The sequence below is a fragment of the Ixodes scapularis genome, unplaced genomic scaffold, assembly GCF_016920785.2.
Source record: "Ixodes scapularis isolate PalLabHiFi unplaced genomic scaffold, ASM1692078v2 PGA_scaffold12__126_contigs__length_90152505, whole genome shotgun sequence".
Classification (NCBI taxonomy): domain Eukaryota; kingdom Metazoa; phylum Arthropoda; class Arachnida; order Ixodida; family Ixodidae; genus Ixodes; species Ixodes scapularis.
In genome coordinates this window covers 51,111,625-51,124,250 of record NW_024609838.1, presented here as the reverse complement: position 1 = coordinate 51,124,250, position 12,626 = coordinate 51,111,625, and positions in this window count along the sequence as shown.

The following is a 12,626-nucleotide window of genomic DNA, read 5'->3' as shown; positions in this document are numbered from 1 at the left end:
CTCCACCATGAACCCAAAAACTGATAAGCGTGCATTGCGCTTTAGCTGAGCACTGAGTGAGTTCCCCCTTGGGTAGATTGGGATCTCCCAGAGCACACGCAGCGCCTCCACCAGCCACTGCCTCGGCAAGGCGCTCCCAGTGGGTCTTTCATACTGCAGGAGAATACATAACACGAGAACTACAGAACTCAACAGTGACAAGCATGATTTCCCTCCATTTGTAGAATACTACTTAAAGTAAATACAAAATAAAAGCCAGTTAGAGCACGTCAATGTGAACACCGTATATAACATGCAGTACAGCGGAAGGCTGCTCAGATCAGCAGACTTTGAATTGCCGCAACTGATAGTCGAGTCTAACCTTATGTGCTACTAGTAGTGTGGTGCCAGGGACGCGTGTCCGACTACATGATAGTGTTCAGCGCGTCCTGAAAAAAAAGTGATATTTATTTCCACCTGATGACGTCATAGAGGTGTCAGGCTGTCGCTGATTGCGATCCTGGCGGAGACTCAACAGTTGTGCAGTATATGGCAGACGCCTGTTATGCTGTAGGTTGCTCTCCACTGTGACAGTCCACGGAAGCTATAGCAGCCGGAAGTTGGGACACCTGGGATGCCGTGACGACAGCGACACTCGCGTTCGCTCGTGCTTTTCGGCAGCATTTCTACGGCCAACCGCTAGGATCGCGACAGGCAACAGCATGGCACTCCGGCTTCTTTGACGTCATTTGTTGCCACTTGGGAACCACTTTTAATGTATGGGCGGGATAGGACGCTAAACACACCAACCAGTCGGAGACGCGCTCCAGGCACCATAGCTGCGTGAAGCTAGGCGTCGGCGTTATGGCTGGTGGAATAACGAGCAAGGCTTTAGTGGTGTGGGTAGTTGAAGCCCGAACAAGGCTTCGTCAAGATGGTTGGTGGGCCCCGAGCAAGGTTCGACGATGTGCGTGTGCTTGTGAGTGAGCGCTGTTCGGCACTATAAGCACCCAAGCCACCACGACTTCGCGGCTGCGACTGGTGGCGCCAGGAATCAGACCACCACCGACATCTTGGGACCATGATTGGAGTTTCCTCCTCAGAACTGTATGGCATCTTTGATTTGGCTTTTGTTCCCTCTGTTACGCTTTCAAAGCTTTTGTGATTTTCTTGCCGCGGTTACGAAGAGCGGAAGGCTTGCAAGATATGTTCTCTTCCTTTATTACTTTTCTTTTATGACTGTGTGTGCGTCCTGTGCACATTTCTTTTACTTTTGAATTTAATTACTAATAAATAGTGTTCCGTAACGACAAGCACGACTCACTCTCAATTCCTACAGCCTCCAAGGAAGTCGATCGCATAGGTGTGGCCCTAGCACCTGGACAGCGGTACAATTCAAATTACAAGTTTGTTTCTTTATAGCATCTTTTCCAACTGAACCTGTGACAAACTGGCCTTCACGACAGGACTCAAACCTGTCATAAGTTTGCCACAGGTTCGGCTGGAAAAGATCCCATAAACAAGCAATCTTGTAATTTGAATAGACCCTTCGCAAAAATCCCAAGTCCCAATCCGGCGCGCGGTCGTGTATCACTACTGCGTGGTGCATGTTAAAGACCCCGCGCTATCGGTTGTATTGAACTGGCTAAATTTATCATCTACATTCTGGGAGATGAGAAATTTAGTCGTCTGTTGACTCTAAAAGGCCCTTCTCAGAGATAACTACCTGAATTCTGTTCAGTGTGCGATGTGGCGTAACTCACACCTTATGGTCGGACATTGTACTCAGTGCAAGGAGGGCCGCACTCTGCTCGCTGGTCTCGTTTTCCACCAGAACCTCGGTAGTAGACACTTTTTTGGCTTTGAAACTTTTGCCCACAACACTTTCAAGTACTTTCGCAACGAGAAAGGGTGATAATTTTGACAGCTGTTTTTCACCTTCGGAATGAATGACCAAAAACTTTGGGTACTTGGATTGGTTATATGGAGTCTTGTCTGAGATTAAAACTTCGGTGCGGACTCTTTTGGGAGGCCGATCAAGATGGTTTTGCTTGGAACCCATAAAGATGGGGAGGTTTTAAGAAACCGTGGTGCACCGCCCACCACCTAGCCCAACAAGGGGGTAGGTAGCACCCCATAACAAGTATGACTTGGCTGGGTATGCTACTCTACCAGTGCTACCCAGCAACTCTAACCAATTGTGGTTCAAGAAAGGTATCTGTCGCCACCCAAGGTTAGCCCTTGCCGCCTAAGAAGGTGAAAAAGGAAGGAAGAGAGTGTAGAGGGAAAGAAAGAAAAATGAGGTGCAAGGAAAAGTGAAAGAAGTTAGAACAGGGTAGAAGAGGCGACTGCCTGAATCATCCTGGTCGGGCCAAGCCAGGACACCCGTCTACGAGAAGCAGGGGCCGAAGCGGTGTATTGCCTTGCCTGGGGGGCCGCGAAGGGTCCAAACGTGCCCCGGGCTCAGCTCAACCACAAAGATCCCCTTTTCCCCGGACACGGGTACGCCACGCACAGCCAGACGTGGGTGGGCGAACCCACATGCCTCGAGGTTCGCAGTGACGACACTCAACAAGCACCTACTAAAAAGTAGGTGCCCCCTGCGTGCGGGTACGGTGGCCCACGTGGCTGGGGTTCGTGGTGACGCTACTCACCAAGCACCTAGCGCCTAAGGTGCAGGCGCCCCCTGCGGGGCTCGGGGACCGTGGAGACGCCACTCTCCAAACACTTGCTTTCACAGGTGCCCCCTGCGGGGTATCTCGCTCAGGAAGCGACAACATGACAAGTGCCGCCCGGTGTTTAGTCAGCGGCCTGTGAGTCTTCTTGTCGTTCGTCTCGAACACGGCCAGTGTCTGTTCTGCGACAATCATTGACAGACTAAGAAGCACAGGGCATTAAACGTCCCAAGCATTTCAATACCGTTCCGCAGTCGATGAGTTTGTAGCATTTCCCGATAAGGACGTCAAAGAAAGAATCCCGGCCAAGAAGCGACAACATAACACGCGCCACCCGGTGTCCAGTGAGCGCCCTGTGAGTCCTCTTGTCGTTTGTCTCGAACACGGCCAGTGTCCGCTCTGCGACAGTCAGTGAAAGCTTAAAAGCACAGGGCGATACAACTCAAAAGCTTTTCAGTATCATTGCGCAGTCAATGAGTTTGTAGCATTCGCCGATAAGGACGTCACAGAAAGAATCTCGCTCAAGAAGCGTCAACATAGTAGGTGGCGCCCGGTGTTTAGTCAGTGGCCTGTGAGTCCTCTTGTCGTTGGTCTCGAACACGGCCAGTTTCTGCTCTGCGACACTCATTGAAAGCTTAGAAGCACAGGGCGACACAAGTCTCAAGCATTTCAGTATCATTCCGCAGTCGATGATATTGTAGCATTCGGCGATAAAGTCGTCAAAGAAACAAGCTCGGTCAAGAAGCGCAACTTAGGTGCTAGGTGCTTGGTGAGTAGCGCCATCACGGACCCCAGCCGCGTGGGCCATCATTCCGCCCGCAGGGGGCACCTACTTTTGTAGGTGCTTGGTGAGTGGCGCCACTACCAACAGCGAGAGATCTGGGTTCGGACACCCATGTCTTTCTATGCGTGGCTTAACCCGTGTCCGGGGAAAAGGGGACCCTGGTGGTTGAGTTGATTCCGGGGTATGTTTGGACCCTTCGGGGCTCCCCGGGCAAGGCAATACACCGTTTCGGCCCCTGCTTCTCGTAGACGGGTGTCCTGGCTTGGACCGACCAGGATGATTCAGTCAGTCGCCTCTTCTATCCTCTTCTTTCTCCTTTCACTCTTCCTCCCACCTCTTTCTCCTTTCTTCTGCTTTCTGTTCCTTCCGGTTTCACCTTCTTAGGCGGCAAGGGCCAATCTTGAGAGAAAGCAGGTCCTGTCCCTGCAACCACACTAGGGTATAGTGCCCGGGCAGCACTGATAGAGTAATTGTGTCAGCCATGCCTTCCTTGCTATGGCACATTACCTACCCCTTGATGGGCTTCGTGGTGGGCCGCGCACCCGGGCCCTGAGTTTCCTTCCCGCCTGTATGGGCACCAAAACTAAACTACCTGATTGGGCCCTGAAAAGGACCCGCACCGAAGCACTACCAACATTTCTCTCCACGGACAATGTAAGCGACCATTTTATAAGATTTTTTGTTCTCCACTCTGAAAATTTATCCAAACCACTTTCAAAAATATCTCCGTTCCTTCTCGCCAAAGTGCTTCAAGGCACGCTAGGAGCGAAGTATAACGCCAAAAAGCTCTTCTCAGGCGACGTTCTTGTGGAGGTTTACAAGAAATACCAAGCTACGGCTTTAATGAATCTCCAAACAATCCACGATCTCAAAGTGACAGTGTCAGCTCATCGAACACTGAACACCATCCGGGCTGTGATCTCGGAAGACGATTTGATAGGCATTACCAAGGAAGAAATTGTAGAAGGTCTGCAATCCAAAGGACTTGTTGCGGCAAAGCACATCACAATCCGTCGAGATGGTATGGAACGACCCACTAATCATGTCTTTTTGACCTTCGAGAGGCACACTTTGTCTCCGTCTATTTAGCCAGGCTACATTAATTGTAAGCAAAAATATTCCAAAAGCCGGGAATCATAATGATCAAAAAAAACTGCTCCGACTTTACTCAACAAGATTAACAATTTAATCAAACGTTTCGTCTCCCATGCAGGAAACATCGTCAGTGAAACCTGCAAGCAGGAATGAGAGAAAAAACTTCAGCAGTCCTATTTAAGCAAGTCCGCGTACACATCGGGGAGGGGGCCGCGGTTCGAGTTGCAAGCTGATGAGTCACTTCGGATGAACCATGATTCCACGAACCTGCGTGGACCCCACCTTTGTTCGCGCGCCAGAGTGGACGCATTCTCAAAGTCGAAACAGTGACCCGTATTCCAACAATGGTCTACGAGTTCCGTCTTCGCTCTTGTCGCATGCGTGGCCTTCGCCACGTCCCTTTTGTGTTCGTTCAAGCGAGTGCAGCGCTTCCGGCCTGTCTCCCCAATGTAGGATGCGTCACAGTCTAGACAATTCACTTTATACACAACACCGCACTGGGACTCTGGGGGGGTGTAATCTTTAGGTTTAGAAATGAGGTCACGTAGCTTACGATGGGGTTTGAAAGCAGTACGGATATTCAAAGGGGCGAGGGCCCTGCGAATAGACTCAGAAACACCTCTCAAATAGGGTATTGTTACTTGCCCTGTCCTAAGTCGTCCATTATCCTGACTTCTTCTTTGCCCCATCTGTTTGCGCGTGTTATCAATAAAACGTTTCGGATAATTCCGCTTCATCAACAGGTCAACAATAACGGCATCTTCAGAAGCGCGCAATTGATGATTAGAAGAAATGCGTTCGGACCGATGTAGTAAGGTTTTTACGACAGCCCTTTTATGTTCGACAGAATGGTGCGAGTTAAAGTTTAAGAGGTTGCCTGTATCGCAAGCTTTGCGGTACACTGTTGTATCTAAGCGACCGTTAGTATGTCGGAACACATTAACATCCAGAAAAGGCAGCGCACCGTTCTGTTGAACTTCATGTGTGAATTGGATTGATGAGTCAACATTGTTTAAAGCTAAATGAAAATCAGCAACGTGGTCCTTGTTTAAAATTACAAAAGTGTCGTCCACATAACGTTTGTAAAAACCTATCGGGAGCATACCCTGTTCAAGGACAGTTTCCTCCACATACTCCATAACCAGATTTGCCATTGTAACAGAAATTGGGCTACCCATTGGACATCCTTCAATTTGGTGATAAATTTGTCCGCGAAACGTAAAATGCGATTGTTTAAGACAAAAACGCAGCAAAATTACAATATCATCCACCGTTAACGATGTGCGTGATGGAAGGCTGTCATCCCTACGTAGGCGTGTTTCGGCTATCTCAACAGCCCGAGAGGTGGGGACATTCGTGAACAAGGACACAACATCAAATGAAACCATTATGTCGTCTTCGTCTAGGACGTGATCCCGAACCAGGCCCACGAATTCTTGGGAATTCCGTACTGTTAAACCATTTTTACCTGTGACCGGAGTGATGAGTTCGACCAGATATTTTGACAGATTGTACGTCGCAGACCCAATAAATGAAACAATAGGACGCAACGGGCACTCGGGTTTGTGAATTTTGGGGAGACCGTACAATTTAGGTGTATACCCGTCAGAAGAAAAAAGACGACGGTACATGGCATCGTCTAGGCGTTTCTTCTTTTTTAGATCGCGGAGGTGATCAACAAGGGATCTCTCAGATTTAGGAGTGGGGTCCCGCGGTAACGTCACAAAATGCGCTGTGTCGTCAAGAATTACCTGCATTTTTTCATAATAACTTTCTTTATCGAGGATAACAGTGCCTTTCCCCTTGTCAGCTGTAAGAATAATAATTGATTGATCCGATTTAAGATCCCGTAGTGCCGACTGCTCCACCTTGCTCAGATTCGATGGCGTTACTTTAGCATTATTAAACATAGTCGATATGCGGCTGCGGGCCAGATTGATCCCGGTCGTATCCTGTAGGTGACGAAGTGTCTCCTCAATTTCAATTATAAAGTCTCTTTTGGGAACTACACGTGGGGCTAGAGCGAAATCAAGTCCTTTCGAAAGAAGACTTACATGACCGGCGGAGAGCTCTTTCGATGACAAGTTGTAGACCGCTGATGCCGGTGGTGTGGGGACCTTTGGAATTAGTTGGGACAGTTTCTTGTCATGGGTATCCGTGCATTTGACCCTTTCCATTTCTTCTGCTTGCTTCCGTGCACCGAACACGTGGTGCATATCGTCAGGTTGGAGAGTCCGTCGCAGGAACTTCTCAGCTGTAACAAGCCGGTGCCGACAGTCGATGAGTTTCTGCTTGTTGTCCAGGATCCGTGCCTTGAGGCAGTCACGGCTGAAGTTCTGAGCCAGTTTTCTTCCATAGGGTGTGTCGACCCGGGGGCGACATCGTAGATCATGTGGAATCACGTTGTGGTTCAGGCACTCACGGTTGAAGCGTTGATGGCATTCCAGGCGGACGATATTTGTGGACTGGTTGAAGTATTCTCTCAAGTTGCCCAAGGCAGCAGAGCCGTACAAGGTGTGAATGAATGCAAAAATATTCCAAAAGCCGGGAATCATAATGATAAAAAAAACTGCTCCGACTTTACTCAACAAGATTAACAATTTAATCAAACGTTTCGTCTCCCATGCAGGAAACATCGTCAGTGAAACCTACAAGCAGGAATGAGAGAAAAAACTTCAGCAGTCCTATTTAAGCAAGTCCGCGTACACATCGGGGAGGGGGCCGCGGTTCGAGTTGCAAGCTGATGAGTCACTTCGGATGAACCATGATTCCACGAACCTGCGTTTGCTGCGTTTTTGTCTTAAACAATCGCATTTTACGTTTCGCGGACAAATTTATCACCAAATTGAAGGATGTCCAATGGGTAGCCCAATTTCTGTTACAATGGCAAATCTGGTTATGGAGTATGTGTAGGAAACTGTCCTTGAACAGGGTATGCTCCCGATAGGTTTTTACAAACGTTATGTGGACGACACTTTTGTAATTTTAAACAAGGACCACGTTGCTGATTTTCATTTAGCTTTAAACAATGTTGACTCATCAATCCAATTCACACATGAAGTTCAACAGAACGGTGCGCTGCCTTTTCTGGATGTTAATGTGTTCCGACATAGTAACGGTCGCTTAGATACAACAGTGTACCGCAAAGCTTGCGATACAGGCAACCTCTTAAACTTTAACTCGCACCATTCTGTCGAACATAAAAGGGCTGTCGTAAAAACCTTACTACATCGGTCCGAACGCATTTCTTCTAATCATCAATTGCGCGCTTCTGAAGATGCCGTTATTGTTGACCTGTTGATGAAGCGGAATTATCCGAAACGTTTTATTGATAACACGCGCAAACAGATGGGGCAAAGAAGAAGTCAGGATAATGGACGACTTAGGACAGGGCAAGTAACAATACCCTATTTGAGAGGTGTTTCTGAGTCTATTCGCAGGGCCCTCGCCCCTTTGAATATCCGTACTGCTTTCAAACCCCATCGTAAACTACGTGACCTCATTTCTAAACCTAAAGATTACACCCCCCCAGAGTCCCAGTGCGGTGTTGTGTATAAAGTGAATTGTCTAGACTGTGACGCATCCTACATTGGGGAGACAGGCCGGAAGCGCTGCACTCGCTTAAACGAACACAAAAAAGGGACGTGGCGAAGGCCACGCATGCGACAAGAGCGAAGACGGAACTCGTAGACCATTGTTGGAATACGGGTCACTGTTTCGACTTTGAGAATGCGTCCACTCTGGCGCGCGAACAAAGGTGGGGTCCACGCAGGTTCGTGGAATCATGGTTCATCCGAAGTGACTCATCAGCTTGCAACTCGAACCGCGGCCCCCTCCCCGATGTGTACGCGGACTTGCTTAAATAGGACTGCTGAAGTTTTTTCTCTCATTCCTGCTTGTAGGTTTCACTGACGATGTTTCCTGCATGGGAGACGAAACGTTTGATTAAATTGTTACTCTTGTTGAGTAAAGTCGGAGCAGTTTTTTTGATCATTAATTGTAAGGTGCGACCTTACGTCCAAAATCCACTCCGCTGCTTTCGGTGCCAGCGGTACGGTCACGGATCACGCACTTGCCGCGGTCGTGAGACATGCGCCAGGTACGATCGCAGGAACCATACCGCTGATGGCTGCAAAGCTGAAAACAAATGTGCCAATTGCAGTGGCAACCATCCTGCCTACTCCAGATCATGTGAGCACTTCAAAAAGAAAAACGAAATTCTTGCACTTAAGGTTAAAGAGAACATAACCTACCAAGATGCAAGGCGTCGCCTTTCCGCTTTCCAGAGGGGCTCTTTTGCTGAGGTAGTGTCCAGCAGGGGAGCTGCGGCGTCCAAAGTATCAGTGGCAACCCAGGTCTCCCATGGGAACCCTGGGAAACCACTCCTGTTCTCTGCGCCCAGGTTGAAGCTTTCTCTTCCTGGGCATTCCCTCTCGGCTGCCAAGGCAGACGAGGCACCCGGTCATTCCAAAGACTCGGGTGCCATTGAGGCAATGGAGGTGACTCCATTGCCCCCACCTGGCAGGTCGTCCTCTCAAGAGCACGAGCAAGCCTTTCGCTCATCCTCTAAGAAGAGGACTTCCTCACCCAAGAATCCTTCAGCTTCAGGGGGAGCACACCAGCGGACTCCCAGTGTCAGAACAGGCAGGCAATGCCTGTCTGTGGTGTGAGGACTTCCTCTGGTGAGGAGCGGCACTCTCACCAAAACTCTCTGGAGAGGTCCTCTTCATATAGAGGGCAGCATCGGGCTGCCCCTTCAGGATCTCAGGGGCAGGAACAGAGGTACTCGGGTGATATCACGCCCAGTATCTCCCCTGCTGCTTCAGTGGGGGGGTGGGGGGGGGGGGGGGCGTCTGACCATGACGACATGAAGTGGCAAACCCCAAACCCTAAATCAGTAGAGAAGAAACCTGGACTGCTCCCAAGTCGATTATACCAATTTACCTCTTTAATCACGAGCGTTAATTTTTTTCGCTCCATTTTTTATTATTTTATTTGTGTACTTGTTTTACATAAATGAGAAACTTGAATTTTATGCTATGGAACTGTCGAGGTCTCTTACCGAACATCGATGATGTTAATTATATTATGGTAGATCTTCGGCCTATTGCGCTCTCTTTACAAGAAACTCATCTTCAAAAACATCATACACAGATTTTGTGACATCATCAAGTGTTTCGCAAAAGACCGTTTGAAGTCCAGTTCTGGTGGCGTAGCAGTGGTCGTGCAGAGTGGGGTTGCCTGATCGGAGGTTCCTTTTTGCACACCGCTTGAAGCTGTAGCGGTACGCCTCCTTTTAGACCGCCTCAAAACAATTGTGTCGATTTATTTGCCACCAGACGTTCTATTGCAACTTCACCAACTCCAAGGGCTTGTAGGCCAACTTCCTCAACCCTTCGTAATTTTAGGAGATTTTAATGCCCTTCACCCTATGTAAGGCTGTAGCCGCCTCGATTCTCGAGGCCGAGTAATTGAGTGTTTTTTTTTATCCTCTAACTTGTGAATTTTTAATGGGAGAGAACCTACTTTTTAAGTTCTGCTCACAACTCATTTACATCAATTGCTCGTTCTATTATTTCACCTTCATTACTTCCAGGCTTTTCGTGGAAGGTTTTTAATAATCCTTTTGCGAGCGATCACTTCCCTGTCGTTTTAGAGAGTACTGTCTCTCTTCCGACACTTTTAACGCGAATTCCCCGATGGAAGCTAGAGAAGGCAAATTGACCAAGCTTTCAATTCGAGGCACTACTTGATTCTTCTATAATCTTGAACATGAACCCAGATGAAGCAACACTGTATGTTACAGAAATTATAATAAGCGCTGCCACACGGAGTATTTCTCAAACGTCTGGTCGTCTTCCTAAAAGATGCAAGCCTTGGTGGAGTGATGACTGTAAAACTACACGAAAGTCCCAGAACAAAGCTTAGTGCAGCTTTCGTAGGTATCCAACTTCTGGGAACTTACTTGAGTTTAAGAAAAGAAGAGCTAAAGCTCGTTGGACAAGACGCCAGGCGACGGGAAGATCCTGGAGAAAGTATTTGACGTCATTGAGTAGTTTTGTACCTTGTGGGCAACCTGGCGATTCCAAGCGGTTGGCCCAGGGTGCCCCTTCGATAATCAAAAGTGGTCATCTTGACCACGAGGGGACCAAGGGCAACTGGCCACGCGAGCGGCGCTCCGCCGCTGATAAAAGGCCGTCGCAGCGGATGCGCGGGGGCTGTTGGGATCGCGGCGCAGGCGATAGCGCTCATTAAATGTTTACGTGTTGTTAAACCGGTGTGCTGTGTCATGCTCCACTCCACAACCTGCAAAAGAAGCGTGATATCGACTTAAAAAGGTTAGGGGTGACTACCTACCCTTCAAAACTCCCTTTTTCCCTGTATCATCTTCAACGTCTTTGAAAGACCAAGCGAATGTTCTTGGGAACATTTCCAAGACGTTTTTAGTTTACGCAACTGCAGTGAAGCATTTAAAAAGTTCAGTTCGACAGCAGAAAAACAGTCAATCATTCTCTCTTGTGCTCGTGACGCTCCGTACAGCAGGCCTTTTACACTCTGAGCTAGTGGTGGCTCTCAGTGTAAAGAAACAGTCTGCTCCTGGACCAGACAATATTCATTATGTGATGCTAAGGCACTTGTCACCTGATACTCTAGGCAGTTTGCTGACCTTTTATAACTCATTGTGGCACTGCTCTGCATTCCCCGAGATTTGGAAAAGAGCACATGTGATTGCTCTACTGAAGCCTGGTAAGGATTCTTCTCAACCAACTAGCTACCATCCCATTGCAATCACAAGCTGCTTGGAAAAAAAACCGACAAAAGAATGATTAATCGATGTCTTGTTCATTTCCTGAAGACTGAGATTGTGCTCTCCATTAATCAATGTGGTTTTCGAGCTGGACGTTCCACCCTGGACCACTTAGTCCGCCTCAAAGCCTCTATTCGGGAGGTATTTGTACACCGTCAGTTTTGTCTCTCTGTGTTTTTTTATCTGTAAAAGGCGTTGGAGACGACCTGGCGCAACGGAATCCTACGGGATCTCTATGCTTACGGTGGTTCAGGGTCGCATGTTGCGATATATACAAAACTTCTTAATAAGACGTAACGTCCAAGTACGTCTGGGCTCCACCTTATCGGATGCGTCTTCTCAAGGAAGTGGTGTCCCTCAGGGAGGGGTGCTGAGTGTCACACTTATAGCTGTTAAAATCAGTAGCCTGGCTAAGGTGATACCACCAACAGTATCTTATTCTCTGTAAGTGGATGATGTGCGAATTTCAGTTTTTTCTTGCAATCTGCATAGTTACGAACGTCAGCTGCAAGTTACAATGAACAGGATGAGCAAGTGGGCAGCCGAAAATAGGTTTCGTTTTTTCCCTGACAAAACCGTATGTGTTCTTTTTTCACTGCGTCGAGGGTTATCACCAGATCCTACCTGGCATTTGAATAATCATGCCATTACTGTAAAGGAGGCGCATAAGTTCCTAGGCGTGATATTTGACAAAAGCTCACATTTATACCCCATTTGAAAGAACGAAAAGATAAATGTCTACGATGTTCCAATATTCTTAAGGTGCTGTCACACACTACTTGGGGTCTGACAGACGATGTCAGCTGCGAATTTATAACTCTCCAGTGCGGTCCCGGTTGGATTACGGTGCACCGGGATAAGCGTCGGCACGACCATCTGCTTTGAAGATGTTAGACCCAATCGATCACATGGGCCTTCGTCTTGCCAAAGGTGATTTTCGCACGTCGCCCATGCTGAGTCTGTATGCTGAAACGCATCGGATGTCGCTTGAGCGACGCAGACAATAGCTTAGGCTCTGTTATGCCTACAAAGTTTATAGTGATCCGCACCACCCTTCATTCTCAGCTCTGCAGACCTCTGCATCACAGCGCCATTTTGAGAATAAGCCCGGTATTGTTCGGCCCTTGAGTCTTCGGGCTAAGAGCATGGAAAGGTCGCTGTAATTTTCTTTTGATGAGCCTCATTTGTTGAGGCAGGCCTATAGGGTTGCTCCTTGGGACTTGGTGCCAATCTCTTGTGATTCGTCCCTTTCAAAGTACAGCAAAAAGGTTGTTCCTCCTCTTGT